This window comes from Melitaea cinxia, chromosome 9 (genome assembly GCF_905220565.1).
Source record: "Melitaea cinxia chromosome 9, ilMelCinx1.1, whole genome shotgun sequence".
NCBI classification, from domain to species: Eukaryota; Metazoa; Arthropoda; class Insecta; order Lepidoptera; family Nymphalidae; genus Melitaea; species Melitaea cinxia.
Window position 1 is genome coordinate 9,918,894 of NC_059402.1, and position 15,678 is coordinate 9,934,571.

The 15,678-nt window shown below is 31.7% G+C and overlaps 1 long non-coding RNA gene across 1 annotated transcript; it reads right to left on the bottom strand.

Annotated features, from left to right (window-relative positions):
* Window positions 1-14,415: 14,415 nt before the first annotated feature.
* Window positions 14,416-15,212, bottom strand: LOC123656649. The gene is made up of 2 exons (XR_006743568.1): window positions 15,000-15,212; window positions 14,416-14,834 (listed from the first exon to the last, which is right to left on the bottom strand). It is a non-coding gene; the product is annotated as an uncharacterized LOC123656649 (long non-coding RNA).
* Between the last annotated feature and the right edge of the window lie 466 nt (window positions 15,213-15,678).

Sequence of the window (15,678 nt, forward strand, 5' to 3'; positions counted from 1 at the left end):
TTTTATTATTGAAAATATTTTAAATACCTACTCCTAGTTGTTATCCAACTAAAATCATCGAGCGTTCTATTAATATCAGTTTCAGGTAAACGAAAATCTCCTTCGTTACGTAATTTCAAAATAACAAAGGCTCTTACAGGGGGATACGAGAACTATTTGACAAAATAATCAATGCAAAGTTTGATAGATGAAAGCAGAGCGCACGTACACAGCTTCGTTTTCTCATTCAGGCCTCGCTGCCGAGCCATAGCACAGCATTCTAACCCAACTTTAAACTAGAACTTCGGAATATGTGTCGGGATTTCTAATACAACAGTCTTATACATGTTTTCGTGAACGTTATGTTACCAAATATTTGAATATTTTATTAATTTACTTATAGTTTGTACCTATTTATAATAGCGATTATTGTGACACTCGAAGAAATTTAATTGTACATTTCTCACAATATCAAGGCTGTCCTATTAAAATTAAATTAGTACTAAATACGCATTTAGCAAAACCTCTTATAAAAATAACAATACAAATTTGAGTAGATATATTATCTGATTGAGCCATAGCCAGAATCACAGGGTAGTTAAAGTAACATTTACGCGAAATATAATCATTTTGCACAGCCATATTATAATAACTCCGATACAATATGAGTGCTTCAGTTGGTTTGTGTAATATATTGCTATGACTTAACGATTGATGAATTCAATTTTTATAAGGTATAAAATTATGTCTATAGAGTCATCTTTAACTTAAGTTGCTTGTATTTTCTTATATGTTCATATTTATAATAATAAAAGATTTAAAAGTATGAAATAAACTTAAATCCATACCTTTGTTACTGCACACTAGAGACGCGTCGATATCACGATGTATTCAGTGCTGCACCTGCTCACACAACTCGCCAACTTTGGATCACAATTTACTTAAAGTATTACCAAATTTGAAACGAACGCCAACTCTCCGACATTATATTTGTGAATCTGATGATAAGCCCTCAAAATTTTCACCTTGTTACTGTCACTTCCAAAAATAATATTACTTAGTTATAAAACTTACAAAAACAATCTGAACGAAAAACAGCGTTGAAGAAGATTCGCGTCTCGTTCTTACTCCGTCTATCATATAATACTTCCAAAACGACGCCAATAACTGACTGACATTTAATTACAATTGAAATTTTAGTCTTCAAATTTTCAAAGTAATTTATTTTAATCATATAACAAAAAGTTACAGTTAAATTATTCAATACAGAGCGCATATAAAACCCACAATCCAAAAGCAATAACGATAACTGACAAAATGAGTTGCAAATTATTGCAAAAGCTGTATATAGTGAAATCCCTATTTCGCCGCCCAATTTAAAATAACAAGCCGTTCCGAATGCATATATAGACATAATTTTGTAACTGGTTCGTGTCACCGGCTTTGGCGAGCTAATCGCAGTGGGGACGGTTGATTGCATGCACCGGCTTTGCCTTTTTTTGCGTCGCGCCGGCATAACTGGCTTCATTGTGCAAGCAACCAAAGCTACGCAGATTATTGAGCCAATTTATTTCAGCTGAATGCTCTTTAAGCTTCATTATACTGATCACTGTACGATGAAAAGTCAGCAATGTTTTACTGCTATTTTCAAGTGATACGTAATAAAAATTCAATTGAATTGAGCATAAAACTTTTTCATTGTAAAAAGATAGTTAATATTTGATTGGTAGTATAAAGGCAACATCGGATTTTTAACGTGAATGTAGGTACCTACAGTAAAAGAGTTACCGTTTTTGGGAACACAAATTTACGGCACATTTTAAATCTAACGTATTAACGTTAATCTTACAAAACGATGATCAGAAAATGCTTAAAAACGAGATTTAAAAAATAAAGGCGTTCGACCAAGCCGTCAACGGCGTCGATAAATCATGGGAGTTACGCCCCCCGGGCCCTGTCGGCGAGGACGGCGTAACGTGCAAAAACATCCTAAATCTGTCTGGACCCACCCTTGTAATCGCTAGATAATGGGCTCAAATTGAAAAATCATCCCCGTTATATGTAGGGTATGGAAACCACAACGTGATTTATCACGTTTTAAATCTGTATGTGACGTTTGGGAATTAATCAAGAAGTCAAAATGTGACTTGAGAAATATGATCTAGACAAAAACAAACAAGTAATTAATGGAAATAAATATTTAGTCTTAGGAAATAATCTATTGCCTCACGTACGTTTCCCTAAAAAATAGAAAAGTATTTAAAACTATTTATTGTAATTCTTACTAGTTGGAGTGATTTAGGAAATGATTATTTGTAATCTCAAATTAATAAACACTAATGAAATTACATGTTACACGGTTAACCGGATTAACTTAAAACCTATCTATTTCTTACTTTCTTAGTTGACTTAAAATAAATACATATCAAATAAATAAATAAAAAATAATAATTTTGAATCGTCATTAAACTATAAATTATTTTTCAACCAACTACTCGCCGCCAACCCGCATTAGAGCACAGCGTGGTGAGTTATGCTCTGATCCTTCTTCTAGATGTGGAAAAGGCCTATTCCCAGCCGTGGGATATTACAGGCTAAAGCGTAGCGTACTTATAATTAATGTGAATCTACAAGGTACCAATTCAGAACGTTGATTAGATGAGATGATGAGAATGATGATAGTTGATGTAATAGAAATCGACGAGAAAATTAATAGTTACATCTTAAAAATTCCGTCAATAATATCTAATCATAAAGTTTCAGTCATACATATGTCCTTCATGCAGATAACGCTACTAAACCCAAACATGTCCGTCATTTGCATAATTTAGAATAGAGTTACGAGTATGTGATTTGGTTCATATCTAAGTATACTAATATTATAAAGCTTAAAAGTTTGTTTGTTTGTTTAAGCGTGATAATTTCAGGAACTATTATTTCGAATTTAAAAAAAATGGTGTTGGATAGTCCATTCACTGAGGAAGGCTATAGGCTATATAATATTTTAGGACTTTTTTTCAAATTAACGCGGGTTAAACTACGGTTTACAGCTCGCAGCACGTGTATATAATTTTATATTAATATTAAAGATTTTTTTAACACAAACTTAAAACTTATTTATAGGCAAAATCGTTTGTGGAATTTAGTTAAACATTTCCATAATCATCCAAGTTCTACCCTACGGCTATAATATTGATAAAAAAGTTAAGCAAAAATAATAAAGCACTTTTTAACTACATACAATTTTAACAATAGTCATAGAGATATCCTTGTGTTAAAATATACGTTATCTTATGCGAAATATATTCTCATATTTATCTCTATATATTTTCTATAAAAAAAATTGAATTTTCTATATAGCGATCAATTCGGAAAAGAAATGTTAGTAATAAGAAATATATTTCTAAACTTATTATATAGTTAAAAATTTATTTGTAACGTAAAGTTTTATGCATACTAAAGTTCAAGATGTTGCGCTCAGTAAAATGTTAGCTTTGTTCACTTTAATACCCAAAATGCAACGAAACTAGGTTGTAAACTGAGCTGTAAAAGATCTTTATAGTAGTTTAACTCAATCATTAGGAGGTATCGCATTAAACACAAGCTGCTACGAACATTGTTGACGCGGTACAAGTGAGATTTGTTTTTAATATTATGTTACATTTATAATAACAAATATGTAATTAAAAAATAATATAATGAGAGATAAGTGATCATTTTATTATATAGTACACTTTGATAATAAGGAAGAAGTTTTTTTTTTATGGATTATTTGCAAAAACTACTGTAACTGTAATGATTTTAAAAGTTCCTACACCAGCAAACTTGTACTTTATAATGGGTGATATAGGCTATATTTTAACGAGTAAAAACGGAACAGTTAATAAAAATTATTGTAGTGATGAAATTATTACACTTTTTATTAATATAGATTATGTAATTTGACTATTTATTGTAAATTTTTAGTAATAACTTAGTTTTGGTTTGTTAAATGACTCACTTTATATCACCTGTATTTAATACGACAACGACACTAACGCATTAGGATAATATCATGTAATGTTAGATGTAAAATGATGGCATAAATAAATAAATAAATAAATAAAGTTATAGTCGAGTATTTCACGTCGCCAGAATTAAATAGCCCATGCAGTCTTAATATTGATTGAAGTTATGTTTTAATATCTAAATAGCCCGCTATCGTGCTCTCCAGAGTCGTGGTTTTGTATTCCATCCAAAGTCGAAGAATCGTTAATATTTTTTATGTTCAAAAATAATTAGAAAAAATAATTAGAATTCAAAAATAATTTAGTGTATCAGTCATCTCTTTCCTAAAACAGTCACTCAGTTGCCCATCTTAGTAGAAGATAATTGTGTTATCTCGCAAACGAAAACAAAAAACTGAATTTAACTACATCAACAGGTAATACAACGTAGGTAGACGAAAAATAGTGTAGTAAATATGCGTTATGAAAGATTACCCAAAAAGCACTTATCAGATCTTGATCATCAGATTGATTGACAAGCATCAGCTTCGATTAAAACAAGAATCGCGAAAATCGGTACACCCAATGAAAACTAATAAGGTATAATACAATACAATACGATGATAAAATAGTCAAGAACTATATCTAGTAATGCGTATTTAACGTACTCAAAGAGTAATAATAATAATACTCTGTATTGTACGCCATTAAAAGAAACAACAAAATAATAACATACAATGAAAGGTGTACAAAGGCGGTCTTATCGCTGAAAGGGCGATATCTTCCAGACAACCTTTGGGTATTGGACACGAAACAGATACTGCAGTTAGGAAGTGAACAAAAATTGATTTGCGAATTAGAATATATTTCAATAAAGTACATCATTATAATAATAAGTACACTATATATACATAATACTTACATATATAAAATACATAGGTGTATCATACAAAGACGATAAAAGCGATCATGGCGTGCTTAGTGACAAATAATAAGTTTAAGATATAAGTACTTGTCATATCTCAATTAAATTTAAATGACACCACATGACACGTGCCACCTTTCAATTAAAAAAAATCGTAATCGGTCCACCCGGTCTGTCATGAGTTCTGAGTCATTCAGTCAGCCAGTCAGTTCAGCCTATTGCAGTTCACTGCTGGACATCGGCCTCCGCAAGTTCTGAGTAACATTCATAAAAAAATACAATCGAATTGAGAACCTCTCCTTTTTTGAAAGTCGGTCCCTAAAATTTCTCCACAAAATGTAACAACACTTTTCCGAATTCGTTGTAGCATTCTAAAGAAACAAGAAGTTATTCCAAATGTCACGAGTCAAATATGATCGTGTGATATGTATGTAATATTATACTACTAATATAAGTCCTGACGTTCTAAAATGTCCGTTACGAAATGACTTGGGACGTAACGTGATAATATACATAATATAATAAAATGGTAAAAGTCAACAACTTGCTCAAAATTTCGTCACTATATTGAACCTTCTTCATCAATGAATGAAATATCAATTAACTAAAATATCAAACGTTGGTATTTAGAAATCACTAAGTATGACGAATTATTATATCTGCACTTAATAATATTAATAAAGTGCATAGATACAGGAAAATAATCAAAGTGGACAAAGAATTATAAACGAAATCGCATTTTTTGATGTAGCTTTACTAAAAATTCATTGGTCACTTTTGTTATTACAAAAATTAAAATTATTAACAATTAAAAAAGTTATCTTTTAAAATAATCTCAAATATTAACATTTATTTATCCTGCATTAATATCAATTTTAATTATACGAAAACGTTCATTTCCAACACGTCAAGCTACAGTCACGGGAAGCGTCAGCGTTCGTAGCTTGCACAGGCTCGCCACTATCATCTGTCAAGTTCCGTGCAGACAGCGATCAAATTGAGGATTGGAGGCTTATTGCCGTTTGATAATGCCGCGCTTAGCTCAAACTCCACGGAGAAAGGGGTATCAAACGCCCCACTCCATTAAACGCTGAACGAGATAAAGAGCCAGTATTTTCTAATTTTAACGTTAAATTTAACGTAGGAGAACTTTTTAGCATATCTCTATTTAAATGTTAATTTCACAAAGCTATTTAAAAAATCTTCCATTACGACTGCATACAAGATTTTCGAGCATTACAAAAGATATCATTTAATAAGCCAGCAAAGGCGGCGAGGTTTTGTTTGCGTGAAAATTTCAAGTTTTGTACTTCTGGTTTTAAAAATAATGAAGCTTCCATATAATTTTTCTCCTCTATTTCAGAAAATATAATAATTTGCGGCCTGTAATTAATCACTGAGTCCGTCAGAATATAAATTATTTTACAAGTAAAGACAATTCTCTTTGGGTGTAACAATATAATCGAACGGGTCCATGATAAACATATCATAGAATATACAACGGTAAATTTATATTTACATGTTAAGTAAAAACATATGGATAATGCAAATCGTATGTTGTTTCATGACTAGGACAGTGGAACAATGTGAGCCGTGTTTGTATGTCAGATTTAATTTGCATAAATAGCCAAATACACAAGGCCCAAAGTAAACCATTCTAAATTCGATGGTCGGAAAGTTGTATCTCAGCAAACATGGACATTCGGAGCGGCAAATGTGACCTGAATTAATATTTGACCGTTTGGATTATTCGCTTGGCGGGACAGTCAAAACGAGTATTAACGATTTTAGGTTCGACAGTTTTAAAGTATATTTTGCATGAACTATAACAAGATCGCTGCTTCTATAAATGACAGCATTTAGACTCGTTTTAAGGATTTCTCTTCTATTCTTAATACCCTTAGAAATGGTAAAATCACCATAGCAACTCAATAAAACGCTTCAAGTATTTAAATTTATTCGAAAATGTTTTTGGAAGTAAAACTTCTTTTTACGCACGCTTGACTTAGGAAATAAGCTGGTGAATGCGTGACCGAGCATTACAAAAAGTGTGATCAGGCGACGCGAACGGAAGTTGAGTGGGAGATATAAGATAATGAAGATAGAAAGAGAGAGAGCTCCGTTTCGTATATTACTGTAGGAGGTAAAGAAGTTTTACTTCAGTCGTGTGGTTTAAAGGACACTCGTTTTTGTTTCTTAAAATAAGATACATTTAGAGAAAATCTTGCTTATAAAGAACATTGATATAATAGGTTTGCCTTCAATTGACTCTGCGGTCACTATTTAGATCGTAATAATCAACAGTTTAATTTTGAAAATTAGTATTCAGGTTCACTCCAGCATATTTAGTTTAATCCACAATTGAATATTCTAAAATTATTTAATATATTCGTCTGTGGTTGAGAAATCGTTGATTATCTAGAGAGCCCTGTTTATTTCTGCTTGAGTTTCTAACGGACGGCTTTAAACAATTCAGGATTCCTTAATTAATGTGTCCTACATTTAAGCCTCTTTCATTTTACACAATTTTTATGCTAAAATATTACATTTAATTAGTTGTATATTTTGCATAAACAATTCAGTCGCTTTAATATAAATTAAAATATGCAGATTCTAGTAATAAACAAGTTAATCCTTATTAGATATTTAAAAAAAACTAGAACAAAGCGACTATCCGTCTAATAAAACTAAACCATTGAGTACCTCACACTACTTTTTCCTCCTGTAAAAATCGCATACTTAGTTTGTAAATAATGGTGGGGTTGTTCATTGAGCGAACGTAGCTACGGGCGGCATTAAATATTTCATTTTAGAGAAGTTTTTATTGCAGGCGCCGAACGTGTCTGCGATAAACGGAGAGAACGTGACTAGAGAAAGCCCTGTCGATGAAGGAACACCTTCTCTCAGATATAAGTCTCTAGACAAGATTACTCACAGAAGACTATACTCTAAAAATGGGTTAAAATCATTATTGGATAATTATAATCCAGAATAATAACTACTCCTCTAATTTTATGTCCATCAATTATCTGACATAACACACGAAAATCATTATTAAATAACACTGCAATACAGAATTTGACTTAGTGTGACTATAGTGTTAACATGGAATTATTATGTACTACGTACGCTAGTATATATTGAATAAATGGTTAAACGTCAAATTCTTATTTGATATATCCTCGCTTTGTAAGGTAGCCCAATACAAATATATCTGTTACGTAAATTCAATAAAAATCTTTTTATTTTTTGTTTGTAATTTATTGGACATATTTTAATTCAATGGGTTACTCTTTGCAGTTACTGTTGCCAAAAGCTGCAAAAGATTTCATTATCCAATGAGATTGAACTTGTGTGTAGAAAAACAGAGATTTTAGTATAAATAAAAATGGTTATTTCCAGTTACTTTTAATTTAACATCTGTGTTCGTTCGTGTATCGAGCTGCTCCTTGTACATAGACTTAACTTTGTCTAATACACTTTGAGTTGAATCCCTCAACTAACGCGATAATTGAGATTTCCTGTCTATGACAATTATAATCTACGCACGATATATGGCATGCATTAGTGATAAAACGTTCAATTGACAGGAATACATTTACGATTTATGTAATTAAACATAATACAATGCATAATATGTTGCTGTATATTCAACATTTGAAATACTCACACACAAACCTACACTTAATATAATAAATGAATTAGATAATCGTAAGAGCATACTTATTTATTGATATCGTCTGAGCATGTTTTACCATGATTACTTGAAATTGGTGCCCAAGGTAGGCTTACATAGTATGGAGCTGCTGGATACTACCACATAATGTAACAGTTTTAATTCGCGATTTTTTTTTAATTTACAACAGAAATTTGCTGACAACATGTTATTTAATTCCGTATAAATATTGTTGCTGTTATTTTAACATACTATATAATTCTTATAAAATATCAATAACTGATTGCCGCAAACAATGAAAGACCATAGAATGAAATTTGTTTGTCATGTTTTTCGACCACAACACACCTTAGTTATAAACTCTAGTCATTGTAGTCAGGTTATTAACAACCACCTTAGAATACAACATACACAGCTACATAATAAGTGTACTCTTTTACTGAATGTATAATTCAGCTTTCATATTTCAGTAATTTGGTATATTTTTATGTTTCACGACGCATCATGGTTGTCGGCAGTTTTATTATGTGATCATTTGATGATCGTTATTGCTAATGAACATGTTCCTAACCTACAATAATAATCATTATCATATTTTTAAAAATATCATAGAATTTTAAATCGCCCTGAGACCTTACTGCTAACCTCTTTTTGAACTGTTGAATTTAATGGAGATGTCATAACTGACATTAACGAAAATGACAATACCTCTTTTTGTCCTCGTTATCCCAAAGGTTCTAGACCCCACGGTTTACCCATACAAGACTCAATCACTTGAGAATTTCGGAAGGATGAAAGTAAGCTATGTTTTATCTGAGTCTCTAACTATCATTACTCTAACTTTAATTTAAAATACTTAAATAAAAACACGTCTAAAATTAAAGGATAAGAAACAATCTTACATATATATATTCTTCATACGTTTTTTTAATACGTGAAATTATTATCACATTTTTTTTTTTATATTTATAGATGTTTATATCGATTTCAATTCGATTAATTCAATTTCCAAGTGACTCATACAATATTGTAAAACAAAAGCCGCCATGATTAAGTCATAAAATCGTTTTATGCTTCGTCTTATAACATAGTTCTTGATTTTACTGCTCGTGCTGCTTGGGACAGGTTTACGATATGAAACTCAGGAAGTAAATATCTCGGGGTCGTATTACCCTTAATATTACAACTACATAAAATTACATATAAAAAACCTCGAAATAGTCATAATATCGATAAGAAATATCTGACTGTATATATGAAGCAGTCTTTAATAAAAACTCAAGTATAATCCTCCCATGCTTAGGGTTTCACTCCATTGTATTATACTTAGTTTATAATGATATGAAAAATAAAAAACCGACTCTTCTTTCACTACAGTGATATGATAATCGTGTAGCTGCTACGCTTCAACCTGTGATATCCCACTACTGGGCATAGGCCCCTTTCCCCATGTAGGAGAAGGATTAGAGCTTAATCGACCATGCTGCTCCAATGCGGGTTGGCGGATATATTCCTTACTATGAGTGCCGATCGCTATCATATGTCCATGATAATAGCCGGGACCGACGACTTAACGTGCTCTCCGAGGCACGGTGGAGAGACCCACAAGGACTGCACAAACACCCAGACCACGGCAAACACCTGTATGGCCAATACAAATGTTTGTCATGTGCGGGGATCGAACCCGCAACCGCCAGCGCAACAGGTACAATCCAATACTGTACATAACCGTTGCGCCAAAGCGGCGTCTACTGCAACATATACAATAGCAGCTACAACAAAATATATTTATTTTGCTTCCTTGAAAATTACAAGTGTCTGCCAATCACTGTTCCAAACTAACAAATCTGTGACAGTGGTATGAATAAAAAAATAAAGAATAAAAAGACGGAAGGACAGAAATAAAAGTGTAAGTAAAACGGTCTCGGCTCCCTAGACATGGAACCCTAAAAAGGGTCGCATTTCGATTATCTTCTAGAGATATATTATGTGTACGGATTTTCCCCGTTAGTTCATTCTACTAATATTACAAATTTGAAAGTAACTCCTTCTCTCTCTCCCTCTGCTTATTATTTATATGCATCTTAATCTCTAAAACGATTATCAAAAGTAGTAAATTCATACATTAGATTTTTAAGAAGGAAAGAGGATACCATTTAAAAATTCGACTTTATTTTACCCAAAGTCTTAGTTACCCAGATAGGGATAATGATAGTTACTATTGACTATATAATGTATTATTGGAAGACTTTATGACCCTATGATTGGCTTTAGCGCAACGGTCACGACTCTGCCTTGAGACTTGCGCTGGCGGTCGCGCGTTCGATCCCAGCACATAGTAGACATTTGTATTGGCAATACTAACATTTGCTGTGGTCTGGGCGTTTGTGCTCACGTATCGTGTGTGTCCGGACCCCCGATACAGGAGTTAATCCTAGTGGGGCCGTTGAGTGTGTTCCGTTGTTTCACAGCTTAAGTGCAAAGACTAAAAGACGCATCATGACTATATTAAAAAATGCTTTTTTTAACACACACACATTAAAATTTACAGGATATATGATATTGAAAAGACAGGTTGGCGCTACGGTCACAGCACTGGTTTGTGGTTGTTACGCTGGCGGTTGCGGCTTCGATCCCCGCAAATGACAAACATTTGTATTGACCATGCAGATATTTGCCGTGATGTGGGTGTTGGTGCAGTCCTTATGGGTCTCCCCACCGTGCCTCGGAGAGCACGTTAAGCCGTTGGTCCCGGTTGTTATCATGTACACCTGATAGCGATCGTTACTCATAGTAGTGAAATATATCCGCCAACCCGCATTGGAGCGCAAATATAAGATAAATTTATATTCAACACTCAAGTAAACTAACTCCATTATACGAAATCCAATAAAAAACTTCCTATCTACTATATTTGTAACATTAATCTTTTATCTGAAACGAAATAATGAGCTATAAAGAGTTCCTGTAAGTACGGAATAGTTAAAATAAGTAAACTAAATGCGAGTGTAATTAATATTTAATTGCGAAAATTATGTCGCAATAATGAGTACAACAATGTTTAAACTTACATTAGGTTACTCGCTGTGGGACTTATATCGCTGTTATGTGTCAACCAAGCGTATTTAGTGCATGAATAATCCTTATTTATTGTTATTATACACATATAATTGCGAAACATTTCAGACAAATTATGTTGATTATGAGCATTCGTTTATAAATAAATTCGTAATTTTTTGGAGGATTTTCATATCTGTTTTATTTTAAAATCGTGTTGGGTGAAACACGTGAATCCCAAGGTACGTTAGCGCTCTCACACCCAGGCCAGATGTACTTTTTATCACGCTTTTATTATGTATGCATGTATGCATGTATGCATGTATGCATGTATGCATGTATGCATATATGCATGTATGCATTTATGCATGTATGTATGTATGTATATATAGCCGGGCTGCTCCATATTTTGAGCAGGAAATTCCTGCTGTGCCCTACCTCAGTTACTCTCATTATATCTCATCTCATTATATCTCATGATAATTATGCTCAAAGATTCCATTAGTTTGCCGGAGGGGTTATAATACACCCTCCCTCCCTCCCCCAAACCCCCTTTTCCCCCCAACCCCATAAATTACACTCCTCGATTGTACATATTATCCCTATATACAAAAGTAAATTAAAACAATATATACTTGAAACATAATGTGTATAAATAAACATAAACCATATGAATAAATATAAAAAAAAATAATAAAAATAAATAAATAAAATTAAAATAATATATACTTGAAATATAATGTATAAATAAACATAAAACAAAAATGAATAAATATAACAAATAAACAAAAAAAATACAACCACAACAAAAAATTACTCATACACTTGAACATTAATTTATCAACTACCTTCAATCAAACGAAAACACAAACTAAACCATGTTCGCATTACGATTCATAATACTCATAGTAAACAAATAAATAAACATGATTCTTTATTGCTACCTAGTCAAACTTTGCCCATGGATATAAGGGTTTTTATATATATAAAACTATTTATACTTAAAATTAAGAACTAAATGAAAGATGAGAAACGTGTTGCCGATTTGGAGGCTGCTATATTTCTGATTCTCACACAGTATATTATTACATTCATGTTTCTTAAAAACAAGTCCAGGAATTAATTAATCTCTATGTTTAGTCTTCGTTTTTTATACTATGAACTGCCCGGTGGCAATGCTAAGTCAGCGGAACAGTTTCGTAGTAATCTAAGATGGCCGGCGTGCATGCACCGTGCACATATTTAAACAAATACGGTCGAACTGTTTGTTACATATTTAATAAAGTATCTATATGCACAATACTCATAAGTAAACTGTAATGTTCTTGAGAAATAAAGTTCTTTAAACTTAACCTAACTTAAGATGCATTTCTTAAAAAAAACTATAACAGCCTGTATCAATATTGTTTTGTATATTTAAAATCTTTGTATATGTATATTTATATTATAGTTACTGAGCTGCCCGGTATGTCAGATTTCTTTTAATACTACCTTCATAATTATGTTGTTTTGTTTTGATTAAGAACTGTATTGTGATTCTTGTGTTGCGAATGATTGTTAAACGACATATTCCTATGTAAACCTAATTGTTTTTTTTTTTTTTTTTTGTACAAGTGTAATTTGTACTTTTGTTACATGTTTGTATGATAAAAATAAATTTAAAAAAAATTAATGTGCGGAGAGTTATAAAAATATAGCAAAAAGTTATAAAAATATAGTAAAATGCACCCACGTTTTTGTACTCTGAATTGAATTAGTCTCTTAATAACTTAAATTCAAAATCATAAAAAAAGTCAATATAACATCTAATCATGTTCTGAAATAATTTAGCTATTCATTCTCATAAGCGACGCTTCATAAATTCGTTCCTATAATAAATGAACTGCGAGAAATTGAAAGTAATAAAAGTACACTCAATTTACATAAGTTGTATACAAATCGAAATAATTTGCTACATAAAAATCTTCAAGCTTTCAATCGAATTCAACACTTCCGAAATTGTAATTTGTTAATATTACTTTTTTGGGTAACAGACTCTTTTTGAAGCAAAAAATGTAAATAATGTATTAACACTAGATTTACTGTTCAACTTTATATCCATGGTTACTATTCTGCTAAGTAATAGTATATAATATTTTATGACCTTTCTCATCAAATACTCTTGCTAAATCAATGCTTTATTAATTTCATAAGTTTATATTTCATAGTTTACATGAGCTATATAATTTGTTATTCTATTATAATTTATTCTAATTTCTATAACAATTATTTATACACTTCCTAACGGCTTTTCTATGCCCTGTCCTATACCTAAAGGTACGGAAGAAATCGCTCTTTTAGCGATAAGTTCACCTTTGTACATCTTCCTCTAATTGTACTACTTTTGTTTGTATCTTTTAATGGTGTGCAATAAAGAATATTATTATTATTATAAGCTAACAAACAACAATGTAAAGCGTAATTTTAGAAGACGAAAATGTATTGTAATATCTCTCCAGTTTCATTTTTTACCTTCAGTATTCCTTTCAGCAAACCATTGTGATGCGATGACTATATGGTATCGCGGTGTAAAAATTCCATTAACATCAGCGGTCGCAGATTCGAATACCACTCGAAATCAATATTTGTTTTTATATTATATTTGTGATTTTCGTCGTGGATGATTTGTACTCGTAGGTCTCTCTACCATGCCTCCGAAAATGATATTTGAGCTGTCTTAAAACTTTTAAACGTTCCACAGTTGGACAAAGCTTTGTTCTCCATGTAAGAAAATGGTAAAAGTAGAAAAAAAATTGACTAAGAGATATGCTATTAGCGCATATACATCAATAATACTTATTAGGGCTTTGTGAGCTTCAAAACTATTCATTTCTAATTGTATATTAATAGAACCTAAAGCAAAATCAATAACTTAGTTCATTGTACTTAACTTATTTATTGTAGATGTTTAATCTTTACTTTGTTATCCTTAACAGCATTTAAACTACCTTCTATTACATTACAGCTAAATACAAATACAACCTTTGTTTAGCTCAAAGCCATTAAATCGACTTACAAAGTAAAATCCATCAAAATTTTATAGTAGTTTTCGACGTAAATCTTGATCCTTCTGAGAAAAGAGGAATTTGTATTGAATAAACATTCGTTAAAATCTTCTTTTTACAGCATTCCCACATCGTTTATAATACTTTTACAATCAACGCATATCATACTGAAAATACAAACAGGAATAAATTATACATACAGTTTACGTACCATACATTATTTACAGCTCATCCTTTGGAATATGTATTAAATATGTACAATGTTGTGCCACGCCAATATTCATATTCCATTTATATACTCGTATTTCAAGCATGATAAACATTATGCTCACCCAATTTTCCACATACACCGCGTACCCGTCTGGAGTAAAATCAATGGCATAAAATATACTCCCTCGTCGAAAAAAATTGTATCTAAATATCGGCGATGACTATTCCGTTCGGACGATAAATCACTGTGACATTTCAGCGAGCGACAACGACATAGTCGTTAGTCGAGCCAGGGTAGCTGCCGATAACACACAAAAACAGGAAAACCTGACCTAAAACTGGGGCTTCATAGCTTACGCCATGCGGTAATGTATCGATAGCACTCGAAATTTTAGTGTCGGTTAGTATAGTTCAAACGATTTCAAGTGCGTATATCAAATCCAATATAATAAATGTGATATTTTATTTGTCATGGATGTAATACCACTCTGCAGTATTTTATATAGTTTTAAACAAATTAATCATTCTTATATTGTTTTTAGTTATGGCACAGATAAACGTAAAAATACAGTTTATTTTTTTGAAATGTTCGTCTATTTATTTATTTTACACATACGTTTATTTATTGAGTAAATTAAAAACACTAAAAATCAATACGTACTGTTTTATAACACATAGTGGTCTTGTTCAAAATAAAACCACTCATATTATTTAATTTTTTAACATAGAATAACAAATAATGTATATAGCAAATAACATAAATATTGAGATTATAATACACTGATGTAAATACACTTTTTA